The sequence below is a fragment of the Schistosoma haematobium genome, chromosome ZW (genome assembly GCF_000699445.3).
Source record: "Schistosoma haematobium chromosome ZW, whole genome shotgun sequence".
NCBI lineage: Eukaryota > Metazoa > Platyhelminthes > Trematoda > Strigeidida > Schistosomatidae > Schistosoma > Schistosoma haematobium.
This window is the reverse complement of record NC_067195.1, coordinates 63,597,079-63,615,036: the sequence shown is the minus strand read 5'-3', so window position 1 is coordinate 63,615,036 and position 17,958 is coordinate 63,597,079.

Sequence of the window (17,958 nt, the reverse complement as noted above, 5' to 3'; positions counted from 1 at the left end):
AAGGATGCAGTAGATGCCCAACTTCGAGATCAACAAGCTGGATTCCGAAAGGATCGGTCGTGCACAGACCAAATTGCAACACTGCGTATCATCGTCGAACAATCAGTTGAGTGGAACTCGTCACTATACATCAACTTCATTGATTATGAAAAGGCATTCGACAGTGTAGATAGGAGGACATTATGGAAACTTCTTCGACACTATGGAGTGAGTACCTGAGAAGATTGTCAACATCATCCGGAACTCATACGACGGACTACAGTGCAAAGTAGTGCATGGAGGACAGCTGACAGATGCATTACAAGTAAGGACCGGAGTCAGACAAGGCTGTTTACTCTCTCCCTTCCTCTTTCTTCTGGTGGTCGACTGGATTATGAAGACCTCAACATCTGAAGGAAAACACGGAATACAATGGACAGCTCAGAACCAATTAGACGATCTGGACTTCGCAGATTACCTAGCCCTCCTATCACGTACACGTGAACAGATTCAGATAAAGATAGCCAATGTAGCAGCAGTCTCTGCATCAGTAGGCCTCAGTATACACAAAGGGAAAACCAAGGTTTTCAAATTCAAAGCGGAGAACGGCAATCCAATCACCCTTGATGGCGAAACTCTGGAAGATGTAGAATCCTTCACATATCTGGGAAGCATCGTCGATAGACATGGAGGTTCAGTTGCAGACGTAAAGGCGAGGATTGGCAAAGCAAGGGCCGCATTCCTACAATTGAAGAACATTTGGAACTCAAAACAACTTTCAACCAATATCAAAGTCACAATCTTCAATACGAACGTCAAGGCAGTTCTACTGTATGGAGCTGAAACTTGGAGAACTACAACAACCACAATCAAGAAAATACAAGTATTTATAAATAGCTGTCTACGCAAGATACTCAACATCCATTGGCCGGATACCATCAGCAATAGCCTTGTGTGGGAGAGAACAAACCAACTTCCAGCTGAAGAGGAAATTAGGAAAAGACGATGGAAATGGATAGGACATACATTACGCAAATCGTCAAACTGCACCACGAGGCAAGCTCTAACTTGGAATCCTGAAGGGAAGCGGAAAAGAGGAAGGCCTAGTAACACATTACGTCGGATAATAGAAGCAGATATGAAAAGGATGAATTACAACTGGAAGGAGCTGGAAAGGATTGCCCAGGACAGGGTTGGATGGAGAATGCTAGTGAGCGACCTATGCTCCTTCACGAGGAGTAACAGGTGTAAGTAAGTAAGTAAGTCTCGCATCCGCACCAGATCACGAGTACTGTGCTACACACCTCAAAATCAATAGCTCTGTTAGTCTTCAACATTGGATGGTGACCACACTGGTTTTAATGAACTCACCTAGCTGAGGGCGCTCGGTCATGCAGCTGCACCAGATCACGACTGGAAACGACATGCTCAACATCCCCTACAATCGATAGCCAGATAAGATCTTTCGATCCTCGATATATTGGTAGTTTATCAAATATATATCTTCGAACCTCCTCTTTTCTGTCTTTGGATTTCACTTGGTGGGTACGATTCATATTAGGAGGTGCTACTGGTTAAAACGTTGTCAAACTCCAAATGTCCATGGCATCTTCAACATCTTCGAACCTCTTCACTTCCAAATTCTGATTTGACTTGGTTGACATACTTCGATTATAAAGGTGTTACTTATAAATGCGTTGTTAAACTCTGAACACCCGCGGCATCCTTATAATTGACTAAACTAACCCGGTATGATCTAGTACTGCAACTAAGTGGATGGACTGACATTGTTCTTTTTCACAATGATCGATTAATTATTCAAGATTTATAGAAAATATAGCATTCCGAAAATTATGCATCAGTATAACACGATTGTTTAGTATCGAGCATGATTAGTGGTGAACAAAACAAAAACCATGAGCTGGCCCCAAGAGTTATCGTTGAGAACTAGAATTATATCGATCTTGTGATGGGCCACATCTGGCTAAGCCAACTGTTCATTAATTATTTAAATTACATTCACACTAAATTATTGACCAAGTCAACTGGTGCCCACTGAATGCATGCACATCTTACTATTGACTAGGCATTTAAAATTATATACACCTTATTTTCGATTGTGAGATAATTTTAATCCAGCGGTCAGGGAGCAAATAAATTGTCAAATACTGTTTTGTTTTCATACCGGCATAGGAGCAGCCTTAAACTCTTTGGACAGTAATATTCTTTGGGATTGCCTGTTGAAGAAGCATGTGATTTGGACTTTTTTAATCATCCTTTTGGCCTTATGTGCGAACATCTCAGGCAGAATAAATGCGTACAATGCATACAGAACTGAAATGTTCATGTTGGGTAGTTTGATCGAACCGATATTCCAATGGAAGTCGATTCTAGGAGAAAGCTAATGTGACAACCAATAGAAGAAACCAGACTTGTATTGAATAGGTTTTTACTTCGAACTCTAGTAAGGTGTAGTGGAGAGCAGGGTTACCTTTTCAAACACACAGCGCTTCTTGACATTCATTACGGAGTAACAGGAAATGTAATCCCCATACGAAATAAGGAAGTGAATGAACACTTGAGCTCTATTGTCTTGACAATTAACACATTCAGTGTTTGACTTTCAATTAATGACGACCAACTCCTTCGGTATTCGACGACACTCCATGGATGTCTTTTTCCTTTCTAGCAGGTTATCTCACCTCGTAGAATTTAATTTCTTCCACAGCTATCGCGTATGATTTGCTGCATGCCCTCTATATGGTAACAAGATCTCGGAAGAGAAAAGGGGGTAAGAAAATGAAACAAGAACAAATGAGGAAGTTCCGCGAGCGGGCTACCTAACACCATGTTGGAGTGGTATGATTTTCCCATGCTCTGTTAGGATATTCGGAAAAATATACCAATAATTATCATGTTAAGTCTAATGGTGTCCTTGGACTTTAAATATACACTTCCTATTGGTCAGTATTTATTTCACATATTAAATATTGTACAAATGTTGTTTTCTATTTTATGGTACGGTGTGGTTTGTTTGATTGGTATATAAACAGAGTATGTCTGAAATGTAATGATTCATATCTCAGAGGCTGATACTTGTATTCTGGACTCAAGTGGTTGGGCTAGACAAGGAAGCAGGGCCAATCGAAACTCTAGACCGTTCGTGAGTGTCTTATGTGTCATTATTCCGATCGATAAGTCGCTGCTCCATAATCAGCATTTACCCCACAACAATAGAATAATACGGTTCAAAATGGAAATTAAAAGTTAAAAAGACGAAGTTCAGTGAAGGGTCTTTTCCTCAAGAATTTATACTCAGGCTTTCAGTCGTATTACACTCGTTAATTTAAATCAAAGCCATCGGCACCTAAGAGTGTAGCTAGTGAGGCTATGCAAGAGAATAAGCTGGGGACTTTTATTCGTCATGTTGTTGTTAAATAAATATAATCTATAAAAGTGAATATCAGTTCGTTCCTTCAGATATACTGAGTAATCTTCAAAATATTTTCCAAAGTGACATCGCTTTCACGTTACACGCCAGATCCAATCTGAGCATAATTGTGTTAGGATATTGGTCGTGCTATGTGTTCATGCAATGCAACATTTAAGTTTATGGTTGTTATAAATAGACTTGTAGAGCGCTTGGTGTGAACTATGATCTTGAGAAAACGCGTATGTCGAGTTTGTTCCAGATGTCAGACGTTCCGTAGCTGTACCGTCAGAGAAAGATTCTGAAAAACAGAGAAACCGACTATCAGCAAGGTACTTGGATATGAACGGTGAACAATACTTAACATTTCGTAGTGGAACAGACAGGATGTCTCCCTAAAGTCATAAAAATTCGTAGTTTTCCACAAACTTTGGGGAAATATTGACGAAAACATAAAACTTTTGGGGATTTCCCGAAAATAACTTGAAATTATAAATAAAAAGCCTCACTTCAGGGTAATTTTGATTTTTTGATTGAGTCTCCCCAAGGTTTTTCAATGCAGCTTCCTCGAAACTGATAAAGTTTTCCCTGAAAGCGGGAGATCGGAGACTGCTGCATCGAGCAGTTCAAAATCTGGCATATTACTAGGATAGATATTGAATGTGATAAGTCTGTAACCTGTTCCCAGAGTAAGACGGATTATATTCGCATGGAGTTACGAAAGGCAACTCTGTTCAGAAACACACACGTATAAACGGTATATTTTATACTGTATGTCAAGATCTCAGTTAAATATATTCATAACATACATGACCATGTGCATATAATTACAGACCCGTCTTGACTATCTGACAGAACCCTAATCTATTATTTCCAAAACATTCATAAGCCTATATGATGATAATTTGTATTTTAGATTGTGCATACTACAACTTACGTTGTGTTTGGATGCCATAACCCTCATACTTTCTGGATTAGTTGGTTCAATTCGGACCCCTATCTTAACACTTAAAATTGTATAACCATATATGATTTGGTACTTATGCTCTAGACTTTGTACACTGCCCTATATAATATCCTTTAAATTGTATTTGTATGCTATAACTCACTTTCTGAGATTACCTGTTCACTTCGGTGTGTTATAGTTTTTGGTCAGTACTTCTACCTAAAAAACAGTTTCATATACTTTGGTTGTTTGGTATCATATTAATTGTAGACGGTGTTAATCCTCTTTAAGACTACATATCGCTGCATTTTCTAATTCTAACTGAGGCTAGTTTTCAGTCAATATATGTACCACATACACAACCCATTTTGAACATTTAATACTGAGTATCTGTAGTTCTAGATTACTTTTTTGTATAAAACATATCTTTCCATGTGATCTTTAGGTTAAATGTATACAATGTACACAGTTTTGTTCTGTTTTATATCTAAACATGTACTTACGTAATGCACCTCTACTACGATCTTCCTGCCATTTCTCCCTTTTGCATTTGTCGTCTTCATTATTGCTTGCGATACCCTCACACTTGTTTCAAACACAGGTCTTGATTTTCGAACTAACTTGAGCACTCCACCTTGATTTTTTCATCCCTGTTTCTATTTCAAAACTTTCTTAAATCCATTTGCTACTAATTATTTTCCAATCATGCCTCGTAAAAATTTGAATGTCTCTTCCTCCAGGCGTACAGACGAACGTGGGATAGACGACGTACAGTTTGCTAGGAGGATAATACTTGACTCCATATAAGTATCTATAGTAACAGTATTAAGAACTGTAATCTCAATCACTTTTTAAAAAAATGAGTATGTAGAATTATGGTCTACTCCGTTGTTTGTATTACTATAATAATAGACTTAATCCTTAAGTTGTAAATATGTCATGATGTGACTGCCTAATATATAAGATTTTACGTGGAATTCACATCATTGTCTACATTGACTCATCGTATCATAACGATTAACATATCTGAAGTTTCTAAACACATTTAGGCTAAAGATAGAATAATATATTTAATGTGAGTAAAGACAAGTTATACAGAGTGACCACGCCTGCAAGGCTGAGAGATGCCACCTGATGTAGTTGAATTAATTCTTCCCACCTTCTCTGTTGTTGGTATTTTCTCCGGCTTAAATGTTGAATATCTATTTTCCCAGTTATCTCGTGTTCAGTGTTGATGACTTTGTGTTTAGGGCCCAATGCCACCACAAGTATTTCTAGTTCTGGACACGTGTTTCAATTCAGAGATGAAAAATGCACAATTCAGGTCATTCCGTACAAAGAAATAAAAAGGGTAATGAATCAATATCACAACCGCCATAACCACAATATCAAGTAAAATAACACAATTTAAGATAACCCTAATGGAGTCATCTATAGCATCAAAACATTCAGTCTCAAAGTTACAATCTTGGATTTTCAAACAGACATAGATAATCGTACCATTTTCTATCCCATGGCGTCCATCGGGTCTCAAGAAAACATAGTTATTTACGTTTAAGGAGTGATGAAACATGGATGCATTGCACCACGTCTTCGCAATAAGTAAAATGTTTGAATTTAAAATGTGTAGGTTCACTAATTTTGTTGGAAAGAGAAGCATTGGATGAAAGAATAAAAAACTGAGAGATATCATGAAGAAGCATGTTAGAGAATAGGTCATAATTCTGTGAATACTCGTGGTATTTGCTAATATAAGAACCGTATTTTGAGAGGGAGTAAATTCAACGACGTTTTCATCATTTGTAATATATTTACCGTTGCCGGCAGAGTAACAGGGGATGCGAAATAAAAGTCTCCTGACTGTTCTTGACCTTAACATATGATAGAGCCATAATGTAAATCTAGGGAACTGGATTAGCAAGATAATTCGGTTTATGTATGCAAATAAGTGGTTATCTAAGACTGTATTTACGTTTTACGCCTGATGTATATGTAACATGTTCCATACATTGATTTCCAAGGTATCTGGTCTGTTTTAACTCCATTTTAATTTGAGGAGAATTAACTGATATTAAGCATACTTTCGGCGATTTGCACAGTTTAAATAAATCGATGCCAGTTGCAATTACCTTGCCCGTAGAGCACTGCACAGTTACTGCAAGTGTGTATTACAATGACAGGAATTCGAATTATATCAGATGACTCGTTATCGGTACAACTAATTATCATTGGATCTAACTTTACAATTTCACAAGGATAGACAACATTTAAATTTGGATTACATTCTTCGGGGTTACTGATTTCGAGAAATACGGGAACGTTGATGCAAAACTGAATTACGTAACTCAAATAAGAGAGTGAAATTTTGAATACGTATATTGTGTACAGTCGTTGCTCGGAAAGCGAAGCAAAACAAAATGATGCGAAACGAAGAAGGTGAGTGAGCCAAATCGATTTAATCGATGTTCATAGTCAGATAAAATAAACCACAGACATATGATGAGTGAGATAAGAAGTACATACACATACGTCCATGTAAAAACAGTCGGGACAAATAAGCCAATAAGTGAAAAGTTCAAAACGTGGATTAAGAAGAATGGATAGATTGGCTTGTTTGGAAGCTAGAATAAAGTGTGTGGGTTTAAGATAGCACATGACGTTACACCATCACCCACAATCTTTATACTTAATCAATTTCTTACGACTCACCTCTAAAATCCTAATACTTGCGCTAACCAAACTTGACGGACGACTGTCCTCAGCATTGTACTGCGAACCTGCTAATCAACGAGCTTGCTATGGTGACAAATTCAGACTTATAGACAAACTACAACGTACACCAAAACGAGTAGAGATTGAAGATAACACAGGTCTTCAGAATTTGAAAACGCTTTAACCATTAATACCCCCTAATATGAATCGTACCCACCAAGTGAAATCCAAAGACAGAAAAGAGGAGGTTCGAAGATATATATTTGATAAACTACCATTATATCGAGGATCGAAAGATCTTATCTGGCTATCGACTGTAGGGGATGTTGAGCATGTCGTTTTCAGTCGTGATCTGGTGCAGATGCATGACCGAGCGCCCTCAGCTAGGCGAGTTCATTAAAACCAGTGTGGTCACCATCCAATGTCAAAGTCTTACAAACCAATTGATTTTCACGATTGATTCGCCGATACATGTTGAACCAGTTAAAAAATACAACTTAAATTACTCACATTAGATAACATGCTACGAAGACAACTATTATATCCTCAAAAACCACCGAAAATGATCTAGCAACACAAAAACCTAGTTCCATGATATCAGAACAGAAAATCCAGAGTTTAAGATCAAGGACAAGTACTCAACGCGCCAGTTTGATCTAGTCAACTGTAAGAGTGGGAGAGACTTTGGTCGTTAGATTTTGAAAGAGGTTATTTTGTTGAGTGTAGTTGTGCAGTTGTTTTTGTTCCTGAAAGCGCAGAGACGCACTAGCGTTGTCTGTCGTCGCATTGGGAACAACAGAGAAGGATGATTCCATATAGTGGGTGAGATGGCAATGATGCTGTTTCAATGTGGGATCGTACAGTTGTATGGCGAATGATGAATTGAAGTGATAATGTAGTGTGGTATTGATGATTGTTTGTGTTTCTAGCGACGTGTTTGTTTGCGTGATAAGTGTAAGAGCGTTTAGTTTATTGTGTGTGTTTGTGTGTGTGTGTGTGTGAATGACGTGGTGTCTGTTGATTGTGTTGTTTGTTAGTGTTTGAGAGAGGTTATTTTGTTGAGTGTAGTTGTGCAGTTGTTCTTGTTCCTGAAAGCGCAGAGACGCACTAGCGTTGTCTGTCGTCGCATTGGGAACAACAGAGAAGGATGATTCCATATAGTGGGTGAGATGGCAATGATGCTGTTTCAATGTGGGATCGTACAGTTGTATGGCGAATGATGAATTGAAGTGATAATGTAGTGTGGTATTGATGATTGTTTGTGTTTCTAGCGACGTGTTTGTTTGCGTGATAAGTGTAAGAGCGTTTAGTTTATTGTGTGTGTTTGTGTTTGTGTGTGTGTGAATGACGTGGTGTCTGTTGATTGTGTTGTTTGTTAGTGTTTGAGAGAGGTTATTTTGTTGAGTGTAGTTGTGCAGTTGTTCTTGTTCCTGAAAGCGCAGAGACGCACTAGCGTTGTCTGTCGTCGCATTGGGAACAACAGAGAAGGATGATTCCATATAGTGGGTGAGATGGCAATGATGCTGTTTCAATGTGGGATCGTACAGTTGTATGGCGAATGATGAATTGAAGTGATAATGTAGTGTGGTATTGATGATTGTTTGTGTTTCTAGCGACGTGTTTGTTTGCGTGATAAGTGTAAGAGCGTTTAGTTTATTGTGTGTGTTTGTGTTTGTGTGTGTGTGAATGACGTGGTGTCTGTTGATTGTGTTGTTTGTTAGTGTTTGAGAGAGGTTATTTTGTTGAGTGTAGTTGTGCAGTTGTTCTTGTTCCTGAAAGCGCAGAGACGCACTAGCGTTGTCTGTCGTCGCATTGGGAACAACAGAGAAGGATGATTCCATATAGTGGGTGAGATGGCAATGATGCTGTTTCAATGTGGGATCGTACAGTTGTATGGCGAATGATGAATTGAAGTGATAATGTAGTGTGGTATTGATGATTGTTTGTGTTTCTAGCGACGTGTTTGTTTGCGTGATAAGTGTAAGAGCGTTTAGTTTATTGTGTGTGTTTGTGTTTGTGTGTGTGTGAATGACGTGGTGTCTGTTGATTGTGTTGTTTGTTAGTGTTTGAGAGAGGTTATTTTGTTGAGTGTAGTTGTGCAGTTGTTCTTGTTCCTGAAAGCGCAGAGACGCACTAGCGTTGTCTGTCGTCGCATTGGGAACAACAGAGAAGGATGATTCCATATAGTGGGTGAGATGGCAATGATGCTGTTTCAATGTGGGATCGTACAGTTGTATGGCGAATGATGAATTGAAGTGATAATGTATTGTAATGTTGATCTTCATTTTAAGAACATAATTTTTCCGGAAACTGTTATATCACCGAAGCGTGAGTTCCAATCATCAACGACAGAAATGAAGAAACGATGAGATATGATCGAAGAGCCGCAACTATATATAGCTACGACTTTGAATTGACAATTCGTTTTACAGCTTTGAATACAGATCATTTTTCTCCCGCTGCGTTTTGTACCTGTTCATAGTTAAGCTCACGCTATTTATCATGAAATTCGACACATTTTGTGTATTATTATGCTTAGATGTGCAATCTTTAAAAAACAACACAATATCCTTTGGATATTTTATCATTGTTTCATCTGGTCTTACGGATGTACGCGAACTCAGACATACACAAATAAATATTATATTACACAGCCGCTTTACCTTAATTTAGCATAGCTCGGTGTTTTCTATGTATCATGGCCTTCCTATCCGGTTTAATACCTCTGTTACAAACACAGACATTTCTATATATATTTGTGGGAGAGTTATCATAGCACATCTATTACAGATAAGCTTGTTCGCGTTTTTGTCAAGTTCTTTAAATTCTTCATAAGCTGGAAACTTATGGGCAGAATTGCCAGTATGTCATTTCAATCGAATTCCTGCTTCGGTTTGGACACCCAGGTAGTATCCCAACCCTCACACAAATCGAATGACTTATGTGGAGCACATTTATTTGGTGCCTCCTTGTGCCAATGCTTATGTGTTTAAATAAAACAACCCAGTCGACTGCAGCGAACTCGAAGCTTATATTTAGTCGCTATTTGGAGCCGATAAAATGTCACTGATCCCCAACTATTCTTCGTGGTAAACCATTTCTATACTGTACGGTGAATCACTGAACAGGTCGAGGCATGTGGAAGCGGTTTCACTGTGTACGTTTCTAATCTTTTCCCGTAATAAATTAATTTGGTAATATCTTATTCATTCGGGCCAATAGCTAAAGGAACTGTTCACATGCTATCGAAATAGGATAAGCTAGGTTGATTGTTAATCCCAATGACATTGGTGTCAACTAGGTCACAGCATATGAGCTACACATCCAGTCAACGGGCAACACATAGTTATATATATTCCGTGTTCTTACAGTCAGTAGAAGACACAAATAAGCAACAGACCTCTTCCGTTCCTCAAGGTCGAAATTCGGACCAACGACAGTGACCAAGAAGCAGGAAGCTAGTGTCCGGGTGCGGTTTTAAACCAATATTAAGGTTTCCGAAAGTGGAGCGTCTAGTGACATAACACGTACTTGGAAGTTTACTGGCCTCGAGTTGCCGGGACCGTTACATGACAACCGAGATCCGATTCAGTAGTTCAGTTACCGCCTAAAGTGTAAGTGACCAAACTCCCGAAGGCAAGACTGCGATGTAAAGTTACAGCTTTGAAAAGTAAGGGTTTGACGATAAGATTTCTAACTACACTTTCCATATGAAGAATATTTATTTAATTTCTGGTAATCTGGAAAGTAATTTGATTGCTAAATACGACCACTGTAACAATATCAGTATTCAAAAGCACCAACTCAGGAAATAAGGAACTAGCAATGAAAACATGAAAAATTCCAGCGAAATATACAACCGACGTCAGATAAACGAGTTAGTTTATTCCCAGAATTGTTTTAAAACTCACAGGAAATCTGACCCAGAGTCGCACAGCTACTTTTTCCTATGAAATTCAGTAGCTACACCATATGTATATGGGGGTATGTACACTGGTACTGTGGGGCGTGGTGTACAGTCATTTACTCTTCGGTCAAGTGGTTGCGAAGATCACAATTCGCTACGTCCTGAATAATTAAAATGTCGTTTGTTTAGTACATTTAAAGTAGAACTACTTTTCCTCGTAAAGCCTGCCTAACTTACGAAGAAACATTCGTTGGGAAATTTATCGGTACTATCTACAAATGATGAAAGTCATATACTTGATTAGTTTGTGTTTAATTCAACAACTGTGACTATTTAAACAGCAAAGGGAAAATATTTCAATCGAACTGTAGTTCGATGTTCGGCTAATGACACCTTCAAATAGTGTCCCGTTACTGGTCCAAAAGTGAAGATAAAAGTAGTAAGTGTTTAAACCAGAGTTAATTAGAAATAAAACAAGGAAGAATCTAAGTGCATTGAAGTTTATTTAACTTAGAAGTCTGTACAAGAACTAAAACACACGAGAAGCATCAGAGAGCGACGATAGTCTGAATACACCTAGTAGGGAAAGAAAAAACCAGTCACATTGGAACAAAACAAGATAAGAGAATAAAAATCTAGTACAAGTACCTAAATATTAGGTGTCTAACCTACATTTCAACTAACCACTCCATGCTGTTAAGCAAAAATGTTGAATACATTAATAACACACTAAAGGATAAGACTAAAAGTGCTATGCGTAATCACCTTCGAGAACTCGTTCCATGGACTGTGTCCATACTCTTCGGTCAGTAGAACCTTTAAAACAAATCAGCTTCCCTATTTAAATTTCAATCGCTGAGATTATTTCAAATATAATTTCCATATATAATGACAAATCAGCTTCCATTTACGGATCTTCAAGAAGAAAGATTCTAATACTATGTGGTTAACTGAGGAATGACAAATTCAAGCACAACCAACACTAGATAAGCTTGTCTTATTCACAATCTGACCCTTGTCTTCATATATTCATCCTGAAGCAGCTCAGAACGATAACGTTCAGATAGCTGGGAACACGACAACTATATATTAATAACTTAAAACAGATTACGGAAGACCAGCGGATTTTAGAAGCACCTACTAAAATGATGAATATAAGATGAATGTCGATATGATCTGTACATCACTGGCAGCGAAGTCGACTCAAGCATAAATTGACGAAAATTTATGCAGTCATTAGGAAACGAAAGCAGAAGAGGTGATAAAAAAGAATCGGTGACAGGTAGTGTTAGACATGTTTACACATCAAAAATACAGGCATCGACATGTCTATAGTAAGACTTAGAAAACGTTAAGAAGTGTCAAATGTAATTCATTCGCCATGTACGGTTCAAATCACACTGTTAGTGTGGGGCTATTATTCGGCCGTCCAAACCAAATTCGACGATAGTTTGAACTTGTAACTTACTGGTTGAAAAGTGAGTAGCTAGTAGAAGATGGTGTCATGATTTAATTTTAAAGCAGATGATTAGGGCGACGGGCAGGATGTTATGAGAGACAGTTCAACTGTCCATAGTATAACAATATTTAAAGGAAATTAACTTAGTCCCTCGACCCCTATCAAGATTGGGAAAAAACATAACGAACTAGAGTCAGGAGAGAGAGAAGAGGTAGTGTAAGTAATGAGGTTAACTACAGTCGATTCTGTGGATAGTAGTTTGATATAATTAAAATTTACTAATTTTTGAATATCGTCCAGGAGCTAGAAACAGTCTTGACGGCGTTCTGCTTAAATATCTGTGCTACGTGTTTCTGCCATCTAATTATTTCAACAGGTTATATGTTTTTTATTTGTTTTAACTTATCGTTATGTCCATTAATCGCATAGTTATTTCAGGCGCTTTTATGAAAATCCTACGACCTTTCACTGCACAAGTTGCAAAAAGGTACTATAAAAGACATCGTGGTGGCTGGTAATATGCTTTAAGGAGAAAGAACAATAATATTATGTCGATTCCCGAACTGCCCATTTCTAACTGCCGATCACTAACCAACAAAGTAGACCATCTGCAATTCCCACTAAGTCAAAATATGTATCGTAATTGTAGTGTCATCACAATTCGAGAATCTTGGTTAAATGATTCACAGGACGACTGCCTAGTACCACTACGTGATTTCATAATTTATCGTCAGGATCGATCATACAATAAAAAGAGGTATGGCGGCGGTGTAGTTACGTTTGTAAACGTAAACTGGTGTCAATCTTCGTTTGTGTGTTTCAAGTTTTCAAATGACTTTATCGACTGTCTAACTCTAAGATGTCGTCCAAAACATCTGAATAAATACAAATGTGTTTATGTTAACAATATCCACGTGACTCCAGACTGTATGTCATCTGCGCTATCTGTTTCTGCTGATGAATTCGCTGTTACTGCCTTCAGTGATTCACTTTCAGTTGCGTGTGGTGATTTCAATTTATGTGATTGTAGCTTCCTTACGTCACTAGGTCACCAAAATGTAGTAGATTTTCCTACCCGTTTGAATGCTCATTTAGACTTCGTTTTCATTAATGATGTGGTTATATATGCGACTCGTAAACGTGCTCCATTGTCTAGCTCGGATCACTGTATAATTCGTGTCCTACCCAAAGTATATGGAAAGCATGGGAAGAGTACACTCTTACATCGAACCAAGAAAGTCAAATATAGGAACTATTCAGAAGAAAATATCCGAAATCTGAAAAACATGTTTCATATGACTAACTGGGAATTATTTACAGATGACTCACTAGAAATCACTACTGATGTTATCACTTGGTACCTTAAATACTGTTTTGATATTTGTTGTCCCACTGAAACCATTTCTGTAAGTTTTGATCGACTTACATCTTCACAACTAAAATGACTACGGAGGGTGAAAGAAAGAATGTACAAGGAGGAAAACTCTAATGAATTTCGTAAGCTAAATGGTCTGATAAACCTAGAGATGAGACGTCTCAACTGTATGTTTACTCAAAAACTCTTGTTTTGCAAAAAACTCTTGAAGTATGTGAAAACTCTTTAAAGAACTTACAGGTGACAGACAGTTTAGGAGTGATAACCAGCTGAATGTTTGTGACTTAAGTATTTTGTACGTCAGTCATCTTATGTGATACTCCCTCTATCCACGGGTTTAAATAATAGCTGTGTTCCTACTTTCACTGAGACTGATGTACGAAGATGTCTCCAGTCGCTTAATTCATCCCGATGTTTGGGACCTGATGGTATCCCAAACATCCTTTTTAACAAGTGTGCTGACGTCCTATATTATCCATTCATGACCATCTTTAACAGATCCTTTTCATCTAGTCTCATACCGAAAGTGTGGAGAGGGACGAAGATAATCCCTGTACCAAATAAAGTATCTGGTGATAAGAATGTGAAATTTAGACCTACTGCAATAAATTCACCCTTCCTCAAAACAATGTAAAAATTATTGATACTTCCACTTCAGTCTGCGACAAAAGAGCATATTGATCCGTATCAGTTTGCTTACAGATCCAAAAGAGTCACCTTAGATGCTGTTGCTGTTCTGCATCACAATATAATGTTCAACTTAGAGAAGGGTAAGAAGTATGTTCGATGCGCTTTTCTGGACTATACTTCAGCTTTTGATTCTATACCAGGACAACGTTTAATTAACAAGTTAATCAGCGTCAACACTGACAGCTGGATAATCGACTGACTATGTTCCTACTTCCCTGGAAGGGAACAGTACACTGTACTTGAAGGAAAGTGTTCAGAGTCTCTACTGTCCCATGAAGGTGTACCACAAGGAACTGTTCTCTCACCTCTTCTTTTCTCTTTTTTTCTGCATGGTCTGCCATCATCCACAGTAGACACTTTTATGAAATATGCGGGTGATCTCACTGTATGTATGCCTATCTCTTCCTCTTTACATCACATAGAAATGAATGAGCTTTTTGTCTCGCACTGATTGTTGGTCTGTTGGTAATGGTCTATAATACCTTACCTAAAAAATATACTCTGTGACGAACAGGTAGTTAGAATTAACCAAGTCAATAACCTGCGTTCTTAACATGTCTTTAATTTGAAAAGTTGTACAGTTTTTCGGTTTTTTAAACTCTTTTATTCCCTTTTTGTATTTGTTGCTGTTTTTGTGCGCAACTTGTTGAAATACCCTGTGCTGAGAATTCTATATTGTACAAAAATATACTGTCGAATAAAGCCATTAATAATAAATAAGTAGTAAACAAATAAACAAACACACAAGAATAAAATCGATTTGTGACAATCAAAAAAGAATCTTAAATAAGAATTTTCGTCTAAATTTGAACGAATAGTTTCACAATATTTGGGCGCCGAGTTAATTTGAGACATTAAAAAGAAGAATATATTTGTAAAATCTCAGCGAATGAATTTTAAGTAAATCCAACGTTTCGCCTGGCAATCTGGTCCAAGCTTTTTCAAGGAAAATATAATCAAACAACACAAAATTATCGAATATAAATAGGTACATGGTTCTTCGGTTTACTGTATACTGAATAAGTCATCCAATCAACGTGAAGGATTTTTTTATAAATAGGTATTTGCATTAATGTGTAAGAGACATGTTTATATGAAAAAATATGAAAAATAATAATAAAGGTCAACCAAATAAAAGTTCATTTGAAAATAATCAATGGAAAGAATGAGAAAAATTGTCGTGTTATCCTAGGCCATAGAATGACTTAAGGATTACAAAGTAAATTCAAGGTTATGACAAATTGTTTTTGTACTCATAAGGGCAAGGTATGTGTTATGGAACCAAAAAGTGTTAAGACAACAGAATGTGTTTATACGCAAGTGATGTGAGAAGAAATTTCAATCAACTAAATATTGAATTCGGTCTGTGTATATTAAGAAAACATATCATTTTTATATATGAAATCAATTACAAATGCCACATCCTGCATTAAATGAAGATAAATAAGTAAGATAAGTAAACAAAATAAAATAAAAGGCTGAATTCAAAGAGGAATGTATATGTAATTGAAAGTGTGTGTTGTTTTTAATGTTCCAGTCAATTGTTTAACATATTCAGATAAGATAACGGATTTGAATCGTTGAACGTATTATCTATCAATTAGTTACTATGACATAGATATATCAAATTGAAATAAGGAGATCAGGTTTACTTATTAATTATTAGTTGCCAGGGGACAGCTAGTTATATTCCATCTCTCCTATTAATATTGTTTGAGTTAGCCCATATATTCTTCTTTTTAATGTCTCAAAAAAGAATCTGCTTTTACTAATATATTAGCCATCGTAATCTATTGACGTCCAAGTGGAGCTTAAGAACAAAAGGCCCGTAAAGTCTTCAAGGTTTCGAACAAGAAGGTGGATGTAAATGTGATAACTTCACCTTATGACTTTCTAGAAAGCAGGCATACTTGGCAGTTCCATGATTGTATATCCTAACTCGTCGTATAGTAAGGATCAGGAAATTAACGTCTAGAGCTTCTGAAGAGCATATTTTGGGGTAAAGATAGAATAATATACTTAATGCGAGTGAAGGAAAGCTGCACAGAATGACCACGTCTGTGAGACCGAGCCATGCTGTTTGATTTAGTGAATGAATTCTTTCGCATACACCCATCGACTATTCCCTGAAATCCCGCCAACCAATGGGGCACTTTATTATGGATATAAGCACCTCTATTTAGAACCTTTATGGTATCGTCGGCTAAAGAACAACCTAATATTTCTATACAAAGCAATATGTGGACTCTCATTTCCAACCTCCTGCCCAACTATGATCCATGACCGAGCCTATGGACTGAGAAACAACTCACATACACTACTTACCTTAAAGCACCAAAAAATGCGTTGTACGTTTTTACAGTACGGCATAGTCTATTATAGAACAGGTTGCTAGTACTTATCCGTAACTAAAATTCTTACCAAATTCAAAGAGCTAATAACCCTGTTACTAGACTCGAAAGAGCTTCAATTATAACTTGAACTCCCGCCGACCAACTGGGCACTTTATTATGGACCGCCTAATATCTAGATAGAACAAGAATATAACTAACCTCATTGTTATTAATATGAAAATAACCAAATTACAGAACACATGGTTTATCCTCTCCTATTATTCATTGATTATTAATCATGGCCTTATGCTCCTAACTCTCACTGTCAATTTTCTAATCTCTCTAAAAGTTGAAGACATTATTCTTCCTAAGTGGCATGCCCTATTTTTTCTATTGCAAGTACATAGATAACTCACCAATCCTATGGATGCTGATCAACTAAGGCCGATCATAAGAAGCTTATAATGTCCTAAATTATTATTATCATCAAATTCTTGTGAGTTTCTCAATGTTTTGTTTTTCTCACCCTGAAAAGTTTACAATCTTATACTCTTTCATATACTTTGATTTGCTACTAGACCTTGTCATCCTTAAACCACATATAGTCTCACCTGTTTTTTAACTTTTATCATTAGTTATCTTCATAGCAGTGTGATATACTAAATGGGTGTCTAACCCATAATACAAATGCTTTAACTATCTGATTTGCTTGTAACATGGAACTAGTAGAGACAGTGTATTCCAACAAGGAGCTTAGATTATAGCAATCTTCATACATACCACAAGCGTAAGATAGCTTAACATCACAAAGGGAGGGAGGGTGGTGTTACTGACCAGCAAACATGATGATGAAGAGATACCTTCAATCCACCCATGTCTGTGGGGCAGAACATTTTGTAGTCATACCTTAAATATTCCTCCATGAACATTGTCTGCTCTGCTTCTCGACCTTTCTTTTTCTTTTACCCTCTTTCAGCCCCCTTGAGATATGCCACCGAAAACAGATGTGGAACAGGTGACTTCGTCCTGCACCATCATTAAAGCCTCAGATATTCCAGAGGGATATAAGGTTGAGATTTCTAGAAGCCCCTAACTTCACTTGGATCTAGCCTTGGCCGTCAGTTGCA